The sequence below is a fragment of the Salmo salar genome, chromosome 09, assembly GCF_965601325.2.
Source record: "Salmo salar chromosome 09, fSalSal1, whole genome shotgun sequence".
NCBI classification, from domain to species: Eukaryota; Metazoa; Chordata; class Actinopteri; order Salmoniformes; family Salmonidae; genus Salmo; species Salmo salar.
In genome coordinates, this window is record NC_138299.1 from 83811034 (window position 1) to 83820111 (window position 9078).

The following is a 9078-nucleotide window of genomic DNA, read 5'->3' on the forward strand; positions in this document are numbered from 1 at the left end:
CTGGAGAAGTGGGGAGGGTTATGGCCCCTCCTGTTATGGAGCTGGAGAAGTGGGGAGGGTTATGGCCTCTCCTGTTATGGTGCTGCAGAAGTGGGGAGGGTTATGGCCCCTCCTGTTATGGTGCTGGAGAAGCAGTTTATCAACGCACAACTTGTAGGCCCTTTTAAATAAATCGACTTGACCACAGAGGTCCGTCCAGACCACAAAATGGATTTACATTTATTTGCCATGTCAACCACGTTAACCCTCTGTAAGGTATATTTATTTTGTTTTCCCAGTCTCTCGAATTTGAATATGGCTCATGCACACTACTATACAGCACGTCTTACAAATGCAGAGGGACTAATGAGTTAAACAATACCATTGTGTATTGCGTGTAGGATATATATATACACATTCATGTCTTGATGGGCCTGTAATGTAATGTAATGATGGACTGTCGTTTGTCTTTGTTATTTGAGCTGTTCTTGCCATAATATGGACTTGTTCTTTTACCAAATAGGGCTATCTTCTTTATACCAGCCCTACCTTGTCACAACACAACTGCTTGGCTCAAACACATTAAGGCAAAGGGTGGCTACTTTGAAGAATATCAAATATGAAATATATTTTGATTTGTTTAACCTGTTAGGGCTAGGGGGCAGTATTTGCACCGCTGGATAAAAAAATGTACCCGATTTAATCTGGTTACTAATCCTACCCAGTAACTAGAATATGCATATACTTATTATATATGGATAGAAAACACTCTAAAGTTTCTAAAACTGTTTGAATGGTGTCTGTGAGTATAACAGAACTCATTTGGCAGGCAAAACCCTGAGACATTTTCTGACAGGAAGTGGATACCTGATGTGTTGTATTACCTTTAAACCTATGCCATTGAAAAACACAGGGGCTGAGGAATATTTTGGCACTTCCTATTGCTTCCACTAGATGTCACCAGCCTTTACAAAGTGTTTTGAGTCTTCTGGAGGGAGATCTGACCGAACAAGAGCCATGGAACGATGATGGCCCATTAGACACCTGGCGCGCGAGTTCATGTTGGGTACCCTCGTTCCAATACGTCATAAAAGAGAATGCATTCGTCCACCTTGAATATTATTCATGTACTGGTTAAAAAAGGCCCTAATGATTTATGCTATACAACGTTTTACATGTTTGAACGAACGGAAATATATTTTTTCCCCTCGTTCATGAAGTGAAGTCCGGCGGGCTTAGATCATGTGCTAACAAGACGGAGATTTTTGGACATAAATGATGAGCTTTTTTGAACAAAACTACATTCGTTATGGACCTGTGATACCTGGAAGTGACATCTGATGAAGAGAATCAAAGGTAATGGATTATTTACATAGTATTTTCGATTTTAGATCTCCCCAACATGACGGCTTGTCTGTATCGCAACGTGTATTTTTCTGGGTCAGTGCTCAGATTATTGCAAAGTGTGATTTCCCAGTAAGGTTATTTTTAAATCTGGCAAGTTGATTGCGTTCAAGAGATGTAAATCTATAATTCTTTAAATGACAATATAATATTTTACCAATGTTTTCTAATTTTAATTATTTAATTTGTGTTGCTGACTTGACTGCCGGTTATTGGAGGGAAACGATTTCCTCAACATCAATGCCATAGTAAAACGCTGTTTTTGGATATAAATATGAACTTGATAGAACTAAAAATGCATGCATTGTCTAACATAATGTCCTAGGAGTGTCATCTGATGGAGATTGTAAAAGGTTAGTGCATCATTTTAGCTGGTTTTATGGTTTTGGTGACCCTGTCTTTGAATTGACAAAACATTACACACAACTCTTGTAAATGTACTGTCCTAACATACTCTAAATTTATGCTTTCGCCGTAAAACCTTTTTGAAATCGTAAAACGTGGTTAGATTAAGGAGATGTTTATCTTTCAAAGGGTGTAAAATAGTTGTATGTTTGAAAAATTTGAATTTTGACATTTATTTGGATTCAAATTTGCCGCTCTTGAAATGCACCTGCTGTTGATGGAGTGCACCACGGGTGGGACGCTTGCGTCCCACCTAGCCCATAGAGGTTAACACTTTTGTGGTTACTACATAGTTTCGAGGTAAGTAACACTGAAACATGCATGAGCGCATCAGCTGTTCCTGACGACTGTGTGATCACGCTCTCCACTGCCGATGTGAGTAAGACCATCAAACAGGTCAACGTTCACAAGGCCACAGGGCCAGACGGATTACCAGGACGTGTACTCCGAGCATGCGCTAACCAACTGGTGGGTGTCTTCACCTACATTTTCAACCTCTCCCTGTCTGAGTCTGTAACACCAACATGTTTCAAGTAGACCACCATAGTCTCTGTGCCCAAGAACACTAAGGTAATCTGCCTAAATGACTACCGACCCGTAGCACTGACGTCTGTAGCCATGGCTAACATCAACACCATTATCCCAGAAACCCTAGACCCACTCCAATTTGCATACCGCACCCACAGATCCACAGATGAAGCAATCTCTATTGCACTCCACACTGCCCTTTCACACCTGGACAAAAGGAACACCTATGTGAGAATGCTATTCATTGACTACAGCTCGGAGTTCAACACCATAGTGCCCTCAAAGCTCATCACTAAGCTAAGGACCCTAGGACTAAACACCTCCCGCTGCAACTGGATGCTGGACTTCCTGACGGGCCGCCCCCAGGTGGTAAGGGTAGGTACCAACATATCCGCCACACTGATCCTCAACACGGGGGCCCCTCAGGGGTGTGTACTTAGTCCCCTCCTGTACTCCCTGTTCATTCATGACTGAACGGCCAGGCACGACTCCAACGCCATCATTAAGTTTGCTGATGACACAACAGTGGTAGGCCTGATCACCGACACCGATGAGACAGCCTATAGGGAGGAGGTCAGAGACCTGACCGATTGGTGCAAGGACAAATCAAATCTAACTTTATTTGCCACATGCGCCAAATACAACAAGTGTAGACTTACAAGCCCTTAACCAACAGTGCAGTTTAACCTCTCCCTCAACGTGATCAAGACAAAGGAGATGATTGTGGACTACAGGAAAAGGAGGACCGAGCATGCCCCCATTCTCATCGATGGGGCTGTAGTGGAGCAGGTTGAGAGCTTCAAGTTCCTTGGCGTCCACATCACCAACAAATTAACATCGTCCAAGCACACCAAGACAATCGTGAAGAGGGCACGACAAAACCTATTCCCCCTCAGGAGACTGAAAAGATTTGATCAGATCCTCAAAAGGTCTTATACAGCTGCACCATCGAGAGCATCCTGAAGGGTTGCGTCACTGCCTGGTATGGCAACTGCTCAGCCTCTGACCGCAAGGCACTACAGAGGGTAGTGCGTACGGCCCAGTACATCACCAGGGCCAACCTTCCTGCCATCCAGGACCTCTATACCAGGCGGTGTCAGAGGAAGGCCCTAAAAATTGTCAAAGACTCCAGCCACCGCAAAGCAAGCGGTACCGGAGCGCCAAGTCTAGGTCCAAGAGGCTCCTAAATAGCTTCTACCCCCAAGCCATAAGACTTCTGAACAGCTAATCAAATGGATACCCCCCCCCCCCACGCTTCTGCTACTCTCTGTTATTATCTATGCATAGCCACTTTAATAACTCTACTTACATGTACATAATTACCTCGACACCGGTGCCCCCCGCACATTGACACATTGACTCTGTACCGGTACACCCTGTATATAACCCCAATATTGTTATTTACTGCTGCTCTTTAATTATTTGTTTTTCTTATCGCTTACTTTTTAGGGATTTTCTTAAAACTGCATTTTTGGTTAAGGGTCTGACAATTCACTGTAAGGTCTACACCTGTTGTATTCGGTGCATGTGACAAAAATAAATTGAATAGATTTGATGTGATACATGATTCCATAAGTGTTATTTCATAGTTTTGATGTCTTCAGTATTATTCTACAATGTAGAAAATAGTAAAAAATAAAGAAAAACCCTTGAATGACTATGTGTGTCCAAACTTTTGACTAGTAATGTATATATAACTTATTACAATACAGAGGTAAAAGGGCTGATCTCTAGCAAATTGTAACATAACATCCTCAATTAAACAGTGATGTTTACAGTGCCTTTGGAAAGTATTCAACCCACATTTTGTTAGTTACAGCCTTATTCTAAAATATATTCAATTGTTTTTGTTCATCATCAATCTACACACAATACCCCATATTGACAAAGCAAAAACAGGTTTTTAGAAATGTTTGCTAATTTATAGAAAATATATATATAAAAATATCACATTTATGTAAGTATTCAGACACTTTACTCAGTACTTTGCTGAAGCACCTTTGGCAGCGATGACAACCTTGAGTCTTCTTGGGTATGACGCTACAAGCTTGGCACACCTGTATTTGGGGAGTTTCTCCCATTCTTCTCTGCAGATCCTCTTAAGCTCTGTCAGCTTGGACGGGGAGCGTCGCTACACAGCTATTTTCAGGTCTCTCCAAAGATGTTCGATTGGGTTCAAGTCCGGGCTCTGGCTGGGCAGCTCAAGACATTCAGAGACTTGTCCCGAAGCCACTCCTGTGTTGTCTTGGCTGTGTGCTTAGGGTCGTTGTCTAGTTGGAAGGTTGAACCGTTGTCCCAGTCTGAGGTCCTGAGCGCTCTTGAGCAGGTTTTCATAAAGGATCTCTCTGTACTTTGCTCCGTTCATCTTTGCCTTTACCCTGACTAGTCTCCCAATCCCTGCCGCTGAAAAACTTCCTCACAGCATGATGCTGCCACCACCATGCTTCCCCGTAGGGATGGTGCTTTGTTTCCTCCGGACGTGACGCTTGGCATTCTGTAAGGGCTGTCTTCGTCGTCAGATGAAACAGAGAAGTCATCGTCGGAAAAGGTGGACCAATACGCAGCGGAGGATGTGTTCATCATTAGTGTTTTAATGAAAAAAGAGAACACTACAAAAATAAACAAAAGACGACAGCAAACAGTTCTGTTAGGAAAACACACTAACAAAATACAATTACCCACAAAACCCAAAGGAAAAACATGCTCCTTATGTGTGACTCCCAATCAACAACAACGAACTTCAGCTGTGCCTGATTGGGAGCCACACACGGCCAAAATACAGAAATACAAAAACCTAGAAAAAGAACATTGAACGCCCACCCAATGTAACACCCTGGCCTAACCAAAATAAAGAACAAAAAACCCCTCTCTATGGCCAGGGCGTTACACATTCTTGGTTTCATCAGACTAGAGAATCTTGTTTCTCATGGTCTGAGAGCCTTTAGGTGCCTTTGGCAAACTCCAAGCGGGCTATCATGTGCCTTTTACTGAGGAGTAGCTTCCGTCTGGCACCACTCTAACATAAACGCCTGATTGGTGGAGTGCTGCAGAGATTGTAGTCCTTCTGGAAGGTTCTCCCATCTCCACAGAGGAACTCTGGAGCTCTGTCAGAGTGACCATCGGGTTCTTGACCACCTCCCTGACCAAGGCCCTTCTCCCCCAATTGCTCAGTTTGGCGAGGCGGCCTGCTCTAGGAAGAGTCTTGGTGGTTCCAAACTTCTTCCATTTAAGAATGATGGAGGCCACTGTGTTCTTGGGGACCTTGGGGATCTGTGCTTTGATATAATCCTGTCTCGGAGCTCTACGGACAATTCCTTCGACCTCAAGGCTTGGTTTTTGCTCTGACATGCACAGTCAACTGTGGGACCTTTCCAAATCATGTCCAATCAATTGAATTTACCACAGGTAGACTCCAAGGTGGACTCATCCCTAGGATGATCAACGGAAACAGGATGCACCTCAGCTCAGTTTCGAGTCTCATAGCAACATTTCTGAAAACGTATGTAAATAAGGTATTTATGGGGGTTTTTGCAAAACAATCTAAAAACCTGTTTTGGCTTCGTCATTATAGGGTATTGTGTGTAGATTGCTGAGGATTTTTATTTATTTAATCCATTTTAGAATAAGGCTGTAATGTAACGAAATGTTGAAAAAGTCAAGGGGTCTGAATACTTTCTGAAGGCTCTGTATGTGCGGTATACATTTCTGAAATAGATACATACTATAAAAGACGCTTTAATCCTGATACATATAAAATAGTATTGTAGTACAATACATGATTAACCTACAACCTTAGTATGTGAAGAAAGAAGGACACAGTGTGTCTTGATCAGGGCGCTAGCTGAGCAGGAGAGAAGGAGCCCCAGGGAGATAGTAGGATGTTAACCTGTTAGGGCTAGGGGGCAGCATTTGCACGTCTGGATAAAAAAAATGTACCCGATTTAATCTGGTTACTAATCCTACCCAGTAACTAGAATATGCATATACTTATTATATATGGATAGAAAACACTCTAAAGTTTCTAAAACTGTTTGAATGGTGTCTGTGAGTATAACAGAACTCATTTGGCAGGCAAAACCCTGAGACATTTTCTGACAGGAAGTGGATACCTGATGTGTTGTATTACCTTTAAACCTATCCCATTGAAAAACACAGGGGCTGAGGAATATTTTGGCACTTCCTATTGCTTCCACTAGATGTCACCAGCCTTTACAAAGTGTTTTGAGTCTTCTGGAGGGAGATCTGACCGAACAAGAGCCATGGAACGATGATGTCCCATTAGACACCTGGCGCGCGAGTTCATGTTGGGTACCCTCGTTCCAATACGTTATAAAAGAGTATGCATTCGTCCACCTTGAATATTATTCATGTTCTGGTTAAAAAAGGCCCTAATGATTTATGCTATACAACGTTTGACATGTTTGAACGAACGTAAATATATTTTTTCCCCTCGTTCATGACGAGAAGTCCGGCTGGCTTAGATCATGTGCTAACAAGACGGAGATTTTTGGACATAAATGATGAGCTTTTTTGAACAAAACTACATTCGTTATGGACCTGTGATACCTGGAAGTGACATCTGATGAAGAGAATCAAAGGTAATGGATTATTTACATAGTATTTTCGATTTTAGATCTCCCCAACATGACGTCTAGTCTGTATCGCAACGCGTATTTTTCTGGGCGCAGTGCTCAGATTATTGCAAAGTGTGATTTCCCAGTAAGGTTATTTTTAAATCTGGCAAGTTGATTGCGTTCAAGAGATGTAAATCTATAATTCTTTAAATGACAATATAATATTTTACCAATGTTTTCTAATTTTAATTATTTAATTTGTGACGCTGACTTGACTGCCGGTTATTGGAGGGAAATGATTTCCTCAACATCAATGCCATAGTAAAACGCTGTTTTTGGATATAAATATGAACTTGATAGAACTAAAAATGCATGCATTGTCTAACATAATGTCCTAGGAGTGTCATCTGATGGAGATTGTAAAAGGTTAGTGCATCATTTTAGCTGGTTTTATGGTTTTGGTGACCCTGTCTTTGACTTGACAAAACATTACACACAACTCTTGTAAATGTACTGTCCTAACATACTCTAAATTTATGCTTTCACCGTAAAACCTTTTTGAAATCGTAAAACGTGGTTAGATTAAGGAGATGTTTATCTTTCAAAGGGTGTAAAATAGTTGTATGTTTGAAAAATTTGAATTTTGACATTTATTTGGATTCAAATTTGCCGCTCTTGAAATGCACCTGCTGTTGATGGAGTGCGCCACGGGTGGCACGCTAGCGTCCCACCTAGCCCATAGAGGTTAAGGGAGAGAGACAGTAGGACGTCAGAGAGACAGGAAACCCCAGGGAGATAGTAGGAAGTCAAGAGAGAGAGACAGAAAGACGTCAGAGAGACAGCAGTACATCAAGGGTCAGTCAACGAGGGGAGCATCTGGCAGAGAGAGAGTCTTTGTTTACTCAACACAACACTATGACGATCCTGTCCTGCTACAACCCCTGGATGGAGTGGCTTGAGAGCCCTGATGCTCTTTCAACATCTGGGAGTCAGGCATGAATGTGAGCTTTGTCTGACTGAGCATAACATATTGGCAGGTTATGTATTGGCCCACTAGTGAACATGACAGAATTATGTCCATAGAAACAGATGTAAAAAGTTATGTTGTACTCTCTTTTACACGGTATTACACTGTATACAACTATGTTAAATTATTTGCTATGTTACGGTCAATAGGAAAATCAAAAGCCGTTCCAATTGTGATTTCTATGTTGATACTAACCCTCTTTGTACATGCCAAAAAGCGTTTTCATTTGAGCTCACCAACATGTCTCGAACTAAAGAGGTCTCCAACAGAAGATGTCTAGAACATAAGATGTCTAGAACATAAGAGGTCTCGAACAAAAGAGGTCTAGAACAAAAAAGATCTAGAACATAAGAGGTCTCGAACAAAAGAGGTCTCGAACAGAAGAGGTCTAGAACAAAAGAGGTCTAGAACAGAAGATGTCTCGAACTAAAGAGGTCTCCAACAGAAGATGTCTAGAACATAAGAGGTCTCGAACAAAAGAGGTCTAGAACAAAAAAGGTCTAGAACATAAGAGGTCTCGAACAAAAGAGGTCTCGAACAGAAGAGGTCTAGAACAAAAGAGGTCTAGAACAGAAGATGCCTCGAACTAAAGAGGTCTCCAACAGAAGATGTCTAGAACAGAAGAGGTCTCGAACAGAAGAGGTCTAGAACATAAGAGGTCTCGAACAAAAGATGTCTAGAACATAAGAGGTCTCGAACAAAAGAGGTCTAGAACATAAGAGGTCTCGAACAGAAGAGCTCTAGAACATAAGAGGTCTCGAACAGAAGAGGTCTAGAACAGAAGAGGTTTCCAAAAGAAGAGGTCTAGAACAAAAGAGGTCTCCAACAGAAGACAATATAACACAATTAGATGATGATGATTGAAATAAGGCAACTGTGTCACAGGAATAAATAACCTTCTGAAGAGGTCCATAATGAGAAAGAATGAGTTTAATTTTAGTTGTGGTCGGAAACAAATTACCCCATTCATTTACATCAAAAATCAGGGAATAATGGACGGAAATAAAACAGGGATGGAAAGAAAACCAAACATTTCCTTCCCCTGTTCGTCTTGTTTATTTGAGTGAATCCTGCAGGCCATTACCAGAGCATCAATACATAACTGTTCCAGAGCCAGCAGACAGAGTGAGGGCGGAGAGAGATACAAGGACGGGAAAACAA